This window comes from Bubalus kerabau, chromosome 10 (assembly GCF_029407905.1).
Source record: "Bubalus kerabau isolate K-KA32 ecotype Philippines breed swamp buffalo chromosome 10, PCC_UOA_SB_1v2, whole genome shotgun sequence".
Lineage (NCBI taxonomy): Eukaryota > Metazoa > Chordata > Mammalia > Artiodactyla > Bovidae > Bubalus > Bubalus kerabau.
This window is the reverse complement of record NC_073633.1, coordinates 61467906-61485844: the sequence shown is the minus strand read 5'-3', so window position 1 is coordinate 61485844 and position 17939 is coordinate 61467906. Positions and strand designations below refer to the sequence as shown.

General features: G+C 40.7%; 1 protein-coding gene across 1 annotated transcript in view; it reads right to left on the bottom strand.

Moving 5' to 3' along the window:
• The window catches only part of WDR72 (WD repeat domain 72), a 229246-nt gene extending 222661 nt beyond the window's left edge, over positions 1 to 6585 (bottom strand). The window contains exon 1 of the mRNA XM_055537915.1: positions 6455 to 6585. The gene's annotated coding sequence lies outside the window, so the exon portion shown is untranslated. The remainder of the gene's footprint in view (positions 1 to 6454) is intronic.
• Between the last annotated feature and the right edge of the window lie 11354 nt (positions 6586 to 17939).

Sequence of the window (17939 nt, the reverse complement as noted above, 5' to 3'; positions counted from 1 at the left end):
TTCTCACCTTTGTGGATTTTCTGTCAGAAGCAGACAAATCCTACCTCTCTTTTTATATTCTCCTATCTCACCTCTTTTCACCATTTTCCCCTCTCCTGGCTCCTCCAGCCAGATCACACCCCATCTCTTGCCTTAATTACCCTTTCCAGGACTGACTCATCTGCAAACAAGGTAGTGGTGTCATCACTGGGAACTCTTACTCTCAAGCATTTGAGATGTGGGATGATCCTTGAAGTCAGACAGATCTAGGGATATAATCCTAGCCAAGGGAGTTAGACTTATTTACCGACTAATGGTGGGTGTGTAGATTAAATGAGATAGTGCACGGGAAAGTCCCCAGCACAATCCCACTTCTCAAAATACTTGAGAGTAAGCATACCCAACGATGACGCCGCTGCCTTGTTTACAGGTAAGTCAGCCCACCACTTAAACACTAAACAAATCAAAAACAACTTAGGTCTAACCACAGGGGTGATTAAGGTGCCACGTCACTCTTTAATCTGAGGGTAAATGTGCAAATAGATTGTCTCTACTTAATCTACAAAAGCTATCCATTACATGTGTGAAAGGGGCATGCATGGACAAGAGTGTTTTCTAGGCATTAGGACTTAATACAAAAAAAACAGCAAAAAGTCTAGTGTAACACTGGTGTCATGGAACAAGATTGCTAGTACAAAGTGAGATTTCTACACTGCAATGATTTCAGGGCAGTGGATGTCACAAGAGGTGGCTGAGGGAGACGGGGAAGGGGTTGGCTGGCTACAGGTCAATAGAAACCAGGCAAATATAGCACTTTCTAACATATCCTGGCTTCTGCTTATTTAAAAAAATATGTCCCTGGCAAGGAGGATCCCTCTTGTCACTTCTCTGTTGGGTTTCTACTGACCAAAGACTGTCAGGTGATATCAAGAAATTCTGTCCCTTGGGCATAAATAAATGCCCAACACCCATAGTTCACAGGAATATGAAAGCCTGAGAGGCCTGGAATCGATCCAACCCATTTTAACTAGCAAGAAACTACCTAGTAATACCTTGTTTGTATTTCTTGGAGGAGGGACACAAGAAACACTTATTTCATTCCACACAATAATTCACCACAATCAGAGGGAGCACAGCAAGGGCAACACCATCTCCCAGCTGCTGATTACATCAAAGGCTTGCAGCACAAATTCAATTTTATGATGTTAATCTTGGCCTGCCACTCAGAAATTTTCTCTGAGGGATATGATTTTTCTCTGGATTTCATTTTAAGAATGATTTTCTTCACCCACAATCAATAAAGATATGTTTTCATCAAAAGACTCTATCTTGGTAGAATTCAATTGGCTATTTCAATCCCTTTTGGTGACACAATATTAATTAAAATAGTTTATGTTGCACTTCAACTGGAAAAAGAGTCAGTGAAAATAGCAGCTACTCAGAACACATGTTCTATACACATCAACATGGAGGGCAGAAAAGAATTTTCTCTTTCTCCAGGCGGCAGACATTAGCTATTCAAGAGAGTTGCTCTGACTTAGTTTATCTCTGTGTTATCACTGAAATAATAATAATAATAAATAAGCTCTTCCTGTTTGTATAGTTTGCTCAATAGGAAATAAAAATACACATGAAGAAAATGCTTCTAATTCTCACCTGCTAGTGCCTCAGGAAGAGCAAAATAAATGTCTGTGCCCACGCAGCATAATGGGATATTAAGAATCACAGTCACTGTTTCTCTTAATTAAAAAGTTAAAATGTTATTAAAATTTATTTTTATTTTCAATTTCTAAATAATGGTTGCAATTGAATACGTTTTCTTTCTAACAAGGAAACATAGGACAAGTATGGAGTTTTTCACACTTAAAAAAAGGAGAAAATTATGTAAACATATTATAGGAAATGAATTCTCTTTTAACAATGATTTTTAAAGTGGCAGTTAATTCACTTAACAAAAACATGTATCAAAGTACCTACTGTGTGCCTGACTCTGGTCACCACTTGAGGCTGAGAGAATCTGAACTTGAGGCTGGAAATCTAAATTTTAACCAGTTCTCCAAAGATATTCTTAAGCACATTTGAGGCAAAGGAACTTAAATCAATCTCATCATTGCCCCTCTACCACACAATTAATGGAATATACAAATTATTGATAAAATTAAAGACATATTCACTGAATAAAAGACCAAAAAGAATAAATCCCTCAAAACTTCTTGCTTGGGGCCTGATCTGCATGACCACCTGAGAACATCAAGACCTAGCCGGCCTAATTTGGGCCTTCCACAGCAAAAAGTCCTCGTCTGGTCCCTAACCTACTATTTTTCTCTGCAGTGACTATAGTTTAAAGTAGTTAAAGTCTTTTTCTATCTACTGCCATCTAAATGACACAGAGAAAGAAATATTCCCTGTTCTGTAGGACTTTGTAAAAAAAACTACCTGAGGTCTTTCCTTGGAAATCCATGTGGGGAAAGGGCCTTAACAGGAAAACTCTAAGTATTCAATCATTGAGAAAATATGTACATTGTTTGCAAGAAGGAATAATTCAAGATGATTAAGTTAGAATTTTGAGGCAAAGCCTTCCACATTTCTAAGAATTTTAAGAGCTAATGCTACCAGAGAAAAATCATAAGAGGGTACAGTCCTTTAACAAATTCCTCCCAAAATGTTCAAGTTGCATTTTCGTATTCCGAAAGAACTAACACATTATCCAGATCCCATCCCCTAAAAATGTTTTTCTAAGACTCACTTCAACTGCTCAGAATGAAAACAAGAACTGGAGCAGGAAGCAGGGCCTAAAATGGTCTGAGATCCTATCATGTAAACACAAGAATGCTAACCTTTGTCCATCAAAGAATTCCTGGTGTGGTGGAACTCCTTTAACAGAGCCTGGTCTTAAAACAGGTGGATGTTCAAAGTAAACATTTAGTGGTTGGGAAATAGGGATAATAGAGGTGAAACTATAAAAAACTTCATACGTCATTCTGAACAATAAGACTGGTCTGCTTTTTATGATATACTTGAAAACATGAAGTCCCATCGATACACAAGGCTGGATTTCTGTTGTATTTTTCTCTCATCAAGAGACTAAGATGAGTGAAGGGAACCAAATTAGTTGATTGTCACCTGTGCATCATATAGTCTTGTGTTTTCTAGGCAACTAAGTCTTCCAACAAAGTTGTGATGTACACACTCTTATGGGAGAGACTTGAAAATCAAATAAGGACCTAATAATGTAAAATAATGGACTTCCCTTTTGGCTCAGTGGTAAAGAATCTGCCTGCTAATGCAGGGGACATGGGTTTGATCCCTGGGTTGGGAAGGTACCCTGGAAAAGGAAATGGCAACCCACTCTAATATTCCTGCCTGGGAAATGCCATTGACAGAGGACCCTGGTGGGCTTCAGTCCATGGGGGTTACAAAATAGTCAGACATGACTTAGTGACTAAATAACAAGAATGTAAAATAATACACAACACTCATTTTACATCTGAGGAAACCAAAGCTCATAGAAGCAAAATAATTTGCCAACATCCTGTAGCCAGTAAAGGATGAAACAATATGTGTGAAGATTTGTATTTGTCATGTTCTCTCACCCTATGAGACCTTCACACACAAGTTTCCTTTGGCCTGGAATGCTCTTCCTCAGCATTTCCTCCTGGCAAACTCCTATAAAAATGGAGCCTTCAAAACTGAAACTAAATTGTAACTCCTTTGAGCCTCTACTGGGTGATACATTGCACTCCTCAACTCCCAGCACTTCCTTTTCTACCTTTAGGGAGCTCTGATTGCTCTGCTCTAATTCTTCCTGTGCCAGTTACTTGAACCCTACCATGAATGTTTAAAGGGCAGGAAACTGTTCTTTTTCCTTTGCATTTTGCTTGTAGGTAGTTTTATATATAACAAAATGTAAAAAAAATGTTGAGGGGAATGTCAAAAAATAAATGTATTCATTATGAGTGAATGTAGTATGGCTTTAAAAGCCACCTCCTTTTTCTTCTCCCAGACAAGTCAGCTTGAATGTTAACTCTGAGGTCTGCACAAGGAGAGAAAGGGAGATGTAGAAAGATATCTTTGGCTATGAACTTGTCTGTAATTACTATTTAAGCAACCTAAAATCTTATCAGCTTTCTGGGCCCGGAACTCACCCCTCACTAGGAGGAAACACAGTCAATTCACCAAGAGATTGAATGATTCAATTAATGACAATTCCCTCATCCTGTACTTGCTTAGTTTTTATACACTCATACATAGGATTTTACTTTTTCCAGATGAAATTTCATTTTGTTAAAAGCAAAAAAAGGAAGGGCTAGAAAACCAAGATAGATTCAGGAGTCTCCAAAACTCACACCCTTAGCCACTGCACTGCATTGCTTAGGTGGGGCAGGGGCACTGCCCGACATGTTAGAAAGCCCTTTGGAAATGAGAGCAAACTCTAGATGAGATGTTGGTCTAGAACAGTGATATCTAGCTCTAGAAGCTCTAGAAATGAGACGGTACCTTTTATAAAATAATTCAAAAAGATCCAAATGTCCTTTAAGATCAATACAGTTTCCTTACTTTGAACACAAAAATGAATTAAAGTAAGTTAAAGGACTTGTTCGGAGAAGGCAATGGCACCCCACTCCAGTACTCTTGCCTGGAAAATACCATGGATGGAGGAGACTAGTGGGCCGCAGTTCATGGGGTCACTAAGAGTCGGACAAGACTCAGCGACTTCACTTTCACTTTTCACTTTCCTGCATTGGAGAAGGCAATGGCAACCCACTCCAGTGTTCTTGCCTGGAGAATCCCAGGGACGGGGGAGCCTCATGGGCTGCCATCTATGGGGTCGCACAGAGTCGGACACGACTGAAGCGACTTAGCAGCAGCAGCAGCAGCAAAGGACTTGTTGGTACCCCAGAGTAAAGCTGGGGACTTGCCAGGTGTTCAGAGACGGTCTAGTAAGAGAACTTACACATATTCTTTCAGTCTTTATCCCTACCTCATTGCCTTGCCTCTAACTCAGAACATAATTTAATCTAAAAGGGTTAGACTAGGGGAAAAATAACTACATTCAGAGCAGAGCTTCCAGAGAAATGTCTGACAGAATTCTTAATAAGAGATGCTGCATATTGTACCACTATTAAATAACAGAAAAAATAATTGTCAAGTCACAGATATATTTGAATGAAGCAATCTTTAAACTTTGAAATATTCCTAATACCACTATTCTCAAGGTTGCACAGTTATTTAATAACATATATACTTCTATTCCAGTTGGCCTCTGTAAACTAGAACCTTAGATTTCTAAAGCATTAACTTCATTGGATAGACCTGTTAATGCAAGATATCACACACAGAGAGAGGCTTATACTTTAAATTGATATTTTATTGATAAAATAATTATAATTTACAAATATCTTCCCCCAAAGTGGTGAGGATATTAGAACTCAATACAGCCCCAATTTTTGTGGTTTAAAAAATAATAATCATGTTTACTAGAGCTTTTCATGGACAAAGTTTCCCTTTCTCCTCTTACCCTTTGCATTCTTTACAGAAAACACTATGGGTACACAGTAATATTGAAGGAGCTAAAGGAGAGGTAAGGAACAAAAGTCACAAGACCGGATTAACCACAAATAATTGCATGCCAAAAGAAGCTGCTTTCTTCTTCCCTGATCTTTAAAAGGTGAGAATTCAGGAAAGAGAAGACTAACCCAGTGTTTGCCGGGGGGCGGGAGAAGTGGGGGTGAGGGTAGGAAAGGGGATGGAAGAGACAAGGTTTCCAAATCCTTTCTTCAGATAAAACTATTCAAAACAAGTGACCTAATTTTCAAAGATGACCTTGAACTCCTTTAGCATAAAACTACAAGGGGGAGGAACAGAAAGTTAACGTTGTTTCGCAGCAACCTTCTGATTGCGTCTTCCTAACAGTTTTCGAAATGAACACAAAAACGTTCTAATGGATGAGGAGGGGGTTAGGGAAGCACCTGTCCGCAAGGCAGGACTGCTAGTACTTCACCTTGGCCAGATTTTTCGTCAATGCAGACATCACTCCCTGGATTTTCCTGTCCCTCGTCCAACTTTACAAGTGATAATAGTGTTGTGTCCGCAACCTTTATTGCTGGCGCAGCCGCAGGTGCACATCAAGGAAAGTTTTCACCAGATTCCCTGCCCCGACAGGTCCCAAGATGTCACACCCTCTCCTGCCGGCGTCCACCGGATCTTTTCCCCAGCTACTCGACTCAGCTTAATGAATTCAAGAACTCCAGTCCCGGAGACGTCCGATTTCCGAGTCCCAAGAGACTCTCTCAAGACCTCACCTACCCCAAGCCATCCAGCCCCCGCTACCACACTCGAAAGGACCGATTTGACTGGTGCCTGTCTTCGGTCACTACGGATGCGACATCAGGACGAGAAAGTAGAAGAGGGAGTTTTCCACGTGCAAGAACTCGGAGCAGAAAAAGAGATTATAACTACTGCAACACGCGCTCACCTTCCTTCCTCTCCCCTCGGTAGCCAAACCCTCGACTTGAGAGCGGGAAGTCAAGGGCAGCACGAGTCCGGGGCCGTCCGGGGCCACCGCCTGGGACAGAGGAGCCCGAGCCGAGGCCGGGGCGGCTGCTTTAACCCAGACTGGGTGCCGCGAAGCTGCAGCGGACCCGCAGCTTGACAGAGGGGTAGCAGGACACAGGGGCGGTCTTTCAGGAGCAGCCACACCCTCAAACCTGACACCTCGCCCCACCCGAAACCACGCCTTCTCCTCCTGCCCCTTGTCCCTCTCCCCTCCCCCGACTCCAGCCGGAACTCGGGCTACCTCTAGACACAGGCGCTGCGTGGTCCAGCCACTCCCTCCATCTCTCACGAGCGGTGGTGGCTGGAACAGGCCGGTCCGCGGGCGTCGAGGTGTTCTTCCAAGGCTGGAGGGAGTCAAGAGTTAGGTCAGCAAAGTCAAGGTAGGCCAGGTGATATGGACCCTCCCCGGCACTGATAGAGACTGGGAGCCCTGGGACCTTTGTTAATGGAAGGGAGGAAGTTCCCCTCCACCTAGCAGAGAAGAGTGAGAGTCCAGGGAGCTAGGAAGGGTGGAAAAATTCACCCTTGAAACGGGAGTCCTGACCTGCTCTTGAGTGTGCCAAGTCAGACTACTGACTGGGTAATTTAGAAAAATGGGAGGGACAGTTTGTTTTTCTCAGGTTTCTTGGTCATTTTACTTTTTACTCCAAACCTGTGGGCAACGTAGTCCTGGATTTTAACACTCCCAGAAGTAGGTGGGGAGATATATTTTTATTTATTTATTTGATATGGATCATTAAATAAAATAAGCTTTTATTATATTGCTTCTGTTTTAGATTTTGGAGTTTTGGCAGGAAGCATATGGGATTTTAGCTCCCCACCCAGGGATAGAGCCCAAACCACCAACATTGGAAGCTTGGAGTCTTAACCTCTAGACCAGGAGGGAAATCCCTAATGGGGTGAGATTTTTAATCACTCCCTTTCACTTGTACCTACCTGGCTTCCCAAATACTAAGGATAGTTGGCCAGGCCCAAGTCAGAGCACAAGTTCTAGGTCCTCTGAGACCTAGAGGTCTGAAGTCAGACTTCTCATACCCTGGATCTTCCTGTGTGAAACCTTGCAGAGGAGGATACCCCCTCTCATCTTCATCCTCTGCACCAGGTTAGCTCCAAGTCTTGGTTCATCTGGAAGCTCACTTACCCCAGCAGGTTGGTGTTCCTGCTCTTCACTCCCAAGTTGCCTCACTTCCTATTATAGCACTTGTCACAACTTCCTGCAATTACTTGTTGCACTGGCCTACCTGCTTGACTGTAAGGTCTGTGAAGGAAGGACACCAAACATATAGTGGATACGTATAAAATACTGTTGATCCATGACATGTATCTAACAATTGCCTGTTAAAGTGACCCCAGCCTCCAGTTCTTTATGAACTTCCATCACCTACCCTTAACTTCTAGGTCTGCAGAATTTTATTTCAAAATTAACATTCCCACCCCTACTGCCATTCCCAAATCTTCATCCTACCAGTTGAACAGAACTTTCTTCAAGCTTCATAAAGATGTAAATGGAAAAAGAAACTTAGACTTGGTTCCTCTTGTCTGAGCTCTGCCATAACTAGCTCAGTGGTCGTAAAGGCCCTCAACCATTCTGGGTTTCACATCAGAGCCTTGGATACTTTTAAAGCCAATGAAAATTGGGGGAAGAGGAAAAATGAAAAAAAAAAAAAAAAGCTTTTAGGAAAAAATGACCTCAGTAAAAAAATTAAAAATGAAATAAATGAGTAAATGAAATAAAAAATGAAAAAAAAATGTTGATAATATATAATATCAATGTAATAGTCTTTATTGCCAGCGTAGTCATTGACAGCATTGAATTTTCCAAGCCTTATAATCACGGAAACCAGTAAGAGTTACAGAAATCTTCCCAGTCTTTCATGTTCTGGGAATGGTAACTGGTTTATTGCAAGGAATCATCCTTTCCCAAATGACTTAAATAAGACTTACCTTGTTTATCTATGACACAGACCCTCCAAATTTCCATTCTTTGCATCATAAATGATTAGCTGAACCCTGAACCATTTGTGCTAACTAACCAATAAGCTGAACAAAATATCTGCTACCTTGACCAAACTTTAGTCCCATAAAAATTTCTTTTGAATAATGTCTCTCTTTATCTTGTTTTTTTATATGCCCTTGTAAAATATAATTTTTAATACAGGCATGCCTAAGGAATATTGTTGGTTCCATTCCAGACCACCGCAGTAGAGGGAATCACATTTTTCAGTTTCCCAGTGGGTATACAATTTATGTTCACAACATATTATGGTCTATTAAGTATGTAACAGCATTATGTCCAAAAAAAAGTATGTACTTTAATGAAAAAATAACACTCTTGGAAAAATGGTACTGATAGACTTGCTCAAGGCAGGGTTGTCTCAAACCTTCAATTTGTAAAAAATGCAGTATCTGTGAATCTCAGTAAAGCAAAACAGTCTAAAATGAGTTGTACCTGTATTGTTTATAAGGAAAGGGCCCTGTGTCAGTTTCCTGGTTGTAAAACAGAGGGCAAGATCTTTTTTGACCCCAAAACTAGTGAATTCAGAAGCTGAATTTCCAAAGAAAAGCAAGTCAGATCTTGACCTCAAGTCTAGACCTCAGGAGGAAGAGCAAGCCAGCATCTGAGAACCAAACTGGGCACTGGAGGTGACTTGTTTGGCTAACCTGGGTATTGTTGTTGCTGTTATTTTTTAATTTGAATTTGAATGTACACCAACTCTGTAGTCTTCATCATTTATATTACCTATTTGATCATTGAAAGCATTGAAGTTTGTGTCTCTAGAATGCTTTTGTGCTCTCAGAAAAGTGCCCTGAATTACAAAAATATCTCCTCCCTTTCCTCTACCATGTCAATAGAGATAGCCAGGCAATGATGTCTGTTAATCTCTCTACTGGATGATTCAAGTGTTTGAATGAAAGGACAAATATTTCATTTATAGTTGAAATGTGTTTCTTTGGTGATAAGATACTAACCAGTGCAACAGTTTCTCCTTTTGAAGCACTGAAAGATTTTTTACCAGATAAAATAAATATCCCTGGAGGTAATTTAACTTCAAATCAGAATAGATTCTTTGACATGTTTTAAAAAATGAGTAGAAATAATGCACAAGGGAATTAGTTTGGCCAATTCTATGAAATAATAAAAAATAACTTGTGATGGTTTGAATACATGTCCAAAACTTCTGTATTACTCCTCCCTCTCTGGTGGAGCCTATTTCCCCTTCTCCTTAGTGTAGGCTACATTTAGTGATTGGCTTCTAACAAACAGAATGTGGTAGGAATGGTAGAGTGTAACTAGCAAATATACATCGTAAAATGCCACTGGAACTTCCACCTTGTTTTCCCTCTCTCTTGTATCTGTCTTTGGAGAAAGCCTGTGAACATGTTTTAGGACATTCAAGGGACTTTATAGAGAGATCCATGAGGTTAGGAACTAAGATCTCCTGCTAATAGCCATCAAGAAGCTGAGGCTGCCTCGTGTGAGAATGCCGTTCTAGATGTGGATCCTCCAGTCAGTTAACTTCTTAACTGCAACGTCTCTGCAACCTGCAGAGAGACCCTGCAGCAGACCTACAGAGTTCAACCATCCCTGAATTGCTGACCCACAAATACTCCGCAGTAATGGTTGTTGTTTTTAAGTCACTATCCTATGGTGATTTTCTATACAGCAATATAAAACTAATACAGAATTGATTCAACAATCCCCCTGACATTGATGTCCTAAAGATAATACTAATAATACCAAGCATCATTTGAGTTTTCTGCTTTATAATGGCTTATATATTTTCCAAAATCCTTTTGATAAGCTGAATCACATGGACATTTATCATTCTTCTCAACTAGCCAGTATTCATCCCTGTTGTCTATGTTTGGAGAACTCTAACCCTCCAACATCCGCTGGATCATGGAAAAAGCAAGAGAGTTCCAGAAAAACATCTATTTCTGCTTTATTGACTATGCCAAAGCCTTTGACTGTGTGGATCACAATAAACTGGAAAATTCTGAAAGACATGGGAATATCAGACCACCTGATCTGCCTCTTGAGGAATCTGTATGCAGGTCAGGAAGCAACAGTTAGAACTGGACATGGAACAACAGACTGGTTCCAAATAGGAAAAGGAGTTCGTCAAGGCTGTATATTGTCACCCTGCTTATTTAACTTATATGCAGAGTACATCATGAGAAATGCTGGACTGGAAGAAACACAAGCTGGAATCAAGATTGCCAGGAGAAATATCAATAACCTCAGATATGCAGATGACACCACCCTTATGGCAGAAAGTGAAGAGGAACTCAAAAGCCTCTTGATGAAAGTGAAAGTGGAGAGTGAAAAAATTGGCTTAAAGCTCAACATTCAGAAAACGAAGATCATGGCATCTGGTCCCATCACTTCATGGGAAATAGATGGGGAAACAGTGGAAACAGTGTCAGACTTTATTTTTGGGGGCTCCAAAATCACTGCAGATGGTGACTGCAGCCATGAAATGAAAAGACACTTACTCCTTGGAAGGAAAGTTATGACCAACCTAGATAGCATATTCAAAAGCAGAGACATTACTTTGCCAACAAAAGTCTGTCTAGTCAAAGCTATGGTTTTTCCTGTGGTCATGTGTGGATGTGAGAGTTGGACTGTGAAGAAGGCTGAGCACCAAAGAATTGATGCTTTTGAACTGTGGTGTTGGAGAAGACTCTTGAGAGTTCCTTGGACTGCAAGGAGATCCAACCAGTCCATTCTGAAGGAGATCAGCCCTGGGATTTCTTTGGAAGGAATGATGCTAAAGCTGAAACTCCAGTACTTTGGCCACCTCATGCGAAGAGTTGGAAAAGACTCTGCTGCTGGGAGGGATTGGGGGCAGGAGGAGAAGGGGATGACAGAGGATGAGATGGCTGGATGGCATCACCGACTCGATGGACGTGAGTCTGGGTGGGCTTCGGGAGTTGGTGATGGACAGGGAGGCCTGGCGTGCTGCGATTGATGGAGTCGCAAAGAGTCGGGTACGACTGAGCGACTGAACTGAACTGAACTGAACCCTCCTTGTGAAGCAGAACCTATATCTTCATGGAGAATCTGGAAAAGAGTGCCTTGCTTACTCTGTGACTCCATTACACACAAGTCATGGACACATGTTCTGAATTGTGCCAATCAGATTCACAGCCCCAGACAAATACCTCCACAGCCACATCTAGTTCCCAGAGGCAGCGGTGAAGTGCTTCTAGCAGATGCATCACACACACAGCAGCAAAGACATCAGTGTCTGTGCCTAATACATGTGGCTGTGATGCTCTGTGGTACCAGGGCTGTGGAAGGATTTTGGACTTTGTCATGATTGCATAATATCCAAACTTAGTTTTCCACTTTCAGAAACATTTCCAATATCCTTTACTCAAACTCTTTTCTGCTTAAAATAGCAAGTAGTGCTTTCTCTTGCACATAACTAGAAATCCTGACCGATACAAGCAGATTCTGTATCCATTTTACAGAGGACCAAAGTTCTGAAGTTATGTGTCACTAAATACAAGTAGCAAGTGATAGAATTGAGACACATTGATTAGTCCAGATTATGGTAAGCAAACAGATAATTAAACTTTACATTTAAAAGATAAAGGGCTTGTGTACTTTAAAAGAAATTATGTTCATCTTTAAATCAGATGAAATGCTACTTCTCTGCCCTGTCCCTAATATTAAGTGCCGACATTATGGTATCAAATGCCTTCTTGCTTCAGGAATGGACTGTGTTCTTCCAGACTTCCTTGATATTGTACAGATACTTCTTCCTGCAAGTGCTCTTCCCTGTCCATCCCTGCCACCCACACGTTTTAGTCAGTTTCATCTTCCTACTTCAAAACCCAGATTTAGTGATGATTCGTCTTTGCAGCCTCTCCTGAGCCCTCCAGAAGAGGTAATTATTCTCACCCACTTCTCATGCACTCTCAGAGTTCTGTTTCTATAAATGATAAAATGTTTACTAAGCTTGTTTATCTATGTTAACAACCCTAACATATTCCAACAAAAGAAACAGAAAGACTCCCAGCTCTGCCCAGACAATGAAGAGAGTCTTGAAAAAAATAGGGGCTTAGAACAAAGCCTACTTATTGAACATGGACATCAGCTGTAAGAATGCTGACAACTAGGTGTACAATCCCATATGAAACACTGGGGATGTTTTCACAGATAAAAACGAATGATTCTAGAAAAGTCTTTAAGAAAATGACATTTGAAAGTTTCTCAAGTAAAAGAATACCCATCTGATGATGAAGATCACTACTTGACAAGTCCAACCATTACACAAAGAGTGTCCCTTTGGATTTTAGTACCTTACTTATACATTTTAACTTAAAAAATGAAATTATATAGAATCATGTAGAAACCTCGAATACAAAGCAATAGTAAAAACATTTCAAGTCACATTAATAATGACATTACCCAATACCAAGGATAATAAGCAGATTCTAAAGTCTTCCAGAGAGACTTCCCTGGTGGTCCAGTGGTTAAGAATCCACCTGCCAGTGCAGGGAACACGGGTTTGATCCCTGATCTGGGAAAATCCCACGTGTTGCAGGGCAGCTAAGCCCGTGTGCCACAACTACTAAGCGTGGGTGCTGCAACTACCGAAGCCCACGTGCCTAGAGCCTGTTCTTTGCAATAAAACAAGCACCGCAATAATCCCACGCATTGCAGCAAAGAGTAGTCCCCACTCGCAGCAACTAGAGAAAGTCCACACATAGTGACAAAAACCCAGTGCAGCCAAAAATACATAAAATTTTTAAATAGTAATAAAAAAAAATCTTCCAGAGAGAAAACTAAAAGTCATTTGCAAAGGAAGAAGAATAATTGTCTTAGGGCTTCCCTGGTGGCTCAGTGGTAAAGAATCTGCCTGCCAATGCAGGAGACATGGGTTTCATTCCCTGTGGAAAATCCCACATGCCCTGGAGCAAAGCCTAAGTGCCACGAATGTTGAGCCTGTGCCCTAGAGCTCAGGAACTCCTGAGCCCTCGCACCGCAGCTACTGAAGCCCCCACACCTAGAGCCTGTGCTCCGCAGCAAGAGGAGCCACCATAATGAGAAGCCTGTGCACCACGACTAGAGGAGCCCCTGCTCACTACACCTGGAGAAAAGCATGCAGCAACTAAGACCCAATGCAGCCAATATTAATTAGTTAGAGAAAGAATAATTGTCTTAGACTTTTCTGGAGCAATGCAGGATATTAAAAGACGTATATCAAAGTGGATAATAAAAATTTAACATTTACTGTTGACATTTCACATACATTCTTTCGTTGCATTATAATCCCCTAAACCAAGATGGTATAATGAAAACTATGATAATACCTGGCAACGGCAAAGACTTTAGAAACTTAAAAGTTGTCCTGATCAGTTATTGGGGAGGAAAGTTGGAACAGTTTTATGCTGTTCAACTAAAGCCCTAACTATAAAAATTATAGAATATTTTTTTTCTGATTTTATTTTATTTTATTTTATTTTTAAACTTTACATAATTGTATTAGTTTTGCCAAATATCAAAATGAATCCGCCACAGGTATACATGTGTTCCCCACCCTGAACCCTCCTCCCTCCTCCCTCCCCATACCATCCCTCTGGGTCGTCCCAGTGCACTAGCCCCAAGCATCCAGTATCGTGCATCGAACCTGGACTGGCAACTCGTTTCATACATGATATTTTACATGTTTCAATGCCATTCTCCCAAATCTTCCCACCCTCTCCCTCTCCCACAGAGTCCATAACATTATCAAGTGCAATGTGACATTTTAACTAGGAGAATGAAAGTGTATGTGTCTCTGTGTGTGTATTTTTTTATAAACTGGCAGTGAGATTGAAGATCCTTGGGTGACTTTTAAAGGAGTTATAAGCCTGTGAAACAAGGAGCTTAAAAAATGATGGCAGATTCTTGATTATAGCAGTGCCATTGAGCTACCCTATAATAAAATATTTTAGGTGAACAGTAACATTTAGACAGGTTATTTTTTCTAGCACTTGCTTTCAAGGTCAAATATATTTCTTCTTCCTGTTTTGGAAGTGCTACATTGAAAGTAAAATGAGAAAAGACAAGTAAATGTATTTTTTATGATAGAATTCTGAATCCTAAAAAAAGCTAGCTATTGAAGCAATTTGAAGTTGTTACTACAACAGTGGCAAAATCTAGTTATTTTCCATGCTCCAAACGCTTCATACAAAAGCAGAATAATTACCTGAGACAGTGTTATAGAATGAATGACCCAGATGCACTTTGGATTTTGCAGTGTCCTTGTAACTTCTGCTCAACTGGCAACATTTGTACTTAATCATCAGCAGTTGGAAGCTTCCAGAAGAAAAGCTGTCCCATAGACTTTAGCATACTCTGACATGAAGGGAAGGTTAATTCCCAGAACTTGATTATATTAACATATCAGTAAGAGTCAAGGAACAGAGTGGTCTGTCCTAGTACTATATATATTATATGTATTATTCTGGGAGAAGCAGTTCACAAACAAGAACTGAACTCCAATTTGTAATAGCGATAATCACTTACATTTGGATGGTACTTCAGTAAGCTTTCATACATATTATCCTAACTGACACAGTGAAAGGGCAATATAGCAGAAATGGATACACAAATAACGGAGAAAGGACATGACATAGAAGTCATTTGCTTTTGACTTTGTATAACTTTTGGCAATTCTGCATGATGTCATTTTGAGGTGAAAGTTTGTTGTTATCCTAAGCAGCCATTACCTTTGAATTATCTTTTATGACTTAGTCCCTTTGATTTAACCCAGTTCGTTCCACAGATAATATTAACTCCCCTCAGTTTTCAACTTTCCATTATTAAAAAATAATTCAGATTACTTCTTTTTGCTCATCCGTTCCATCCTTTCATGCTTCCTAGTTCTTCAGTTTACTGTGCTCCCACCCATGCCCTGTTTTGTTCTAAGTTTCTACTCCCATTATTTACCTCTCTGTTTTGTGGTTACAACACCCATTCTCTCCCTTTATTGCACATGTCAAAATTATGATTATATATACATTTGCTTATTGATTCCCCTACTGCACTATTAGAAGCTCCATCAGGTCAGTTCAGTCACTCAGTCATGTCCGACTCTGCAACCCTGTGGACCGCAGCACGCCAGGCCTCCCTGTCCATCACCAACTCCCAGAGCTTGCTCAAACTCATGTCCATCAAGTCGGTGATGCCATCCAACCATGTCATCCTCTGTCATCCCTTTCTCCTCCTGCTTTCAGTCTTTCCCAATAGGGTCTTTTCCAAGGAGTCAGTTCTTATGGAGTCAATTCCTTATGGAGCTCAGAAGCTCCATAGCTGTACTTAACCAGTCAGTTTCTTTCACCACTACATTCATTTATAACAAGAGTGCTTAGCTTAGCATATAGAAGGTTCTTAATTAAATGTATTGAATAATAAGATCAATAACTAAATTTATATTTCCAGTTAGCCAATTGTAAAAAAGAAAAAAATTAGAGATGCTAACTCATATCTTACAAAAAAAAAAAAACCATTAATTAAATATTTAGAAAGGAAAAAAAGGAATTTCCAAAATTTTCTAGGTTCAGTTCAGTTCAGTTCAGTCCCTCAACGTGTCCGACTCTGCGACCCCATGAATCACAGCACACCAGGCCTCCCTGTCCATCACCAACTCCTGGAGTTCACTCAGACTCACGTCCATCGAGTCAGTGATGCAATCCAGCCATCTCATCCTCTGTCATCCCCTTCTCTTCCTGCCCCCAATCCCGCCCAGCATCACAGTCTTTTCCAATTAGTCAACTCTTCGCATGAGATGGCCAAAGTACTGGAGTTTCAGCTTCAGCATCATTCCTTCCAAAGAAATCCCAGGGCTGATCTCCTTCAGAATGGACTGGTTGGATCTCCTTGCAGTCCAAGGGACTCTCAAGAGTCTTCTCCAACACCACACTTCAAAAGCATCAATTCTTCGGCGCTCAGCCTTCTTCACAGTCCAACTCTCACATCCATACATGACCACAGGAAAAACCATAGCCCTGACTAGACGAACCTTTGTTGGCAAAGTAATGTCTCTGCTTTTGAATATGCTATCTTGAATATATGCTAAGTTGGTCATAACTTTCCTTCCAAGGAGTAAGCGCCTTTAATTACATGACTGCAGTCACCATCTGCAGTGATTTTGGAGCCCAGAAAAATAAAGTCTGACACTGTTTCCACTGTTTCCCCATCTATTTCCCATGAGCTGATGGGACCGGATGCCATGATCTTCGTTTTCTGAATGTTGAGCTTTAAGCCAACTTTTTCACTCTCCACTTTCACTTTCATCTAGAGGCTTTTGAGTTCCTCTTCACTTTCTGCCATAAGGGTGGTGTCATCTGCATATCTGAGGTTATTGATATTTCTCCCAGCAATTTTGATTCCAGCTTGTGTTTCTTCCAGTCCAGCGTTTCTCATGATGTACTCTGCACATAAGTTAAATAAGCAGGGTGACAATATACAGCCTTGACGTACTCCTTTTCCTATTTGGAACCAGTCTGTTGTTCCATGTTCAGTTCTAACTGTTGCTTCCTGACCTGCATACAAATTTCTCAAGAGGCAGATCAGGTGGTCTGGTATTCCCATCTCTTTCAGGATTTTCCACAGTTTATTGTGATCCACACAGTCAAAGGCTTTGGCATAGTCAATAAAGCAGAAATAGATGTTTTTCTGGAACTCTCTTGCTTTTTCCATGATCCAGCAGATATTGGCAATTTGATCTCTGGTTCCTCTGCCTTTTCTAAAACCAGCTTCAACATCAGGAAGTTCATGGTTCACATATTGCTGAAGCCTGGCTTGGAGAATTTTGAGCATTACTTTACTAGGGTGTCAGATGAGTGCAATAGTGTGGTAGTTTGAGCATCTTTGGCATTGCCTTTCTTTGGGATTGGAATGACAACTGACCTTTTCCAGTCCTGTGGCTACTGCTGAGTTTTCCAAATTTGCTGGCATATTGAGTGCAGCACTTTCACAGCATCATCTTTCAGGATTTGGAATAGCTCAACTGGAATTCCATCACCTCCACTAGCTTTGTTTGTAGTGATGCTTTCTAAGGCCCACTTGACTTCACATTCCAGGACGTCTGGCTTGAGGTCAGTGATCACACCATCGTGATTATCTGGGTCGCGAAGATCTTTTTTGTACAGTTCTTCTGTGTATACTTGCCATCTCTTCTTAATATCTTCTGCTTCTGTTAGGTCCATACCATTTCTGTCCTTTATCGAGCTCATCTTTGCATGACATGTTCCCTTGGTATCTCTAATTTTCTTGAAGAGATCTCTAGTCTTTCCCATTCTGTTGTTTTCCTCTATTTCTTTGCATTGATTGCTGCGCTGAATAAGGCTTTCTTATCTCTTCTTGCTATTCTTTGAAACTCTGCATTCAGATGCTTATATCTTTC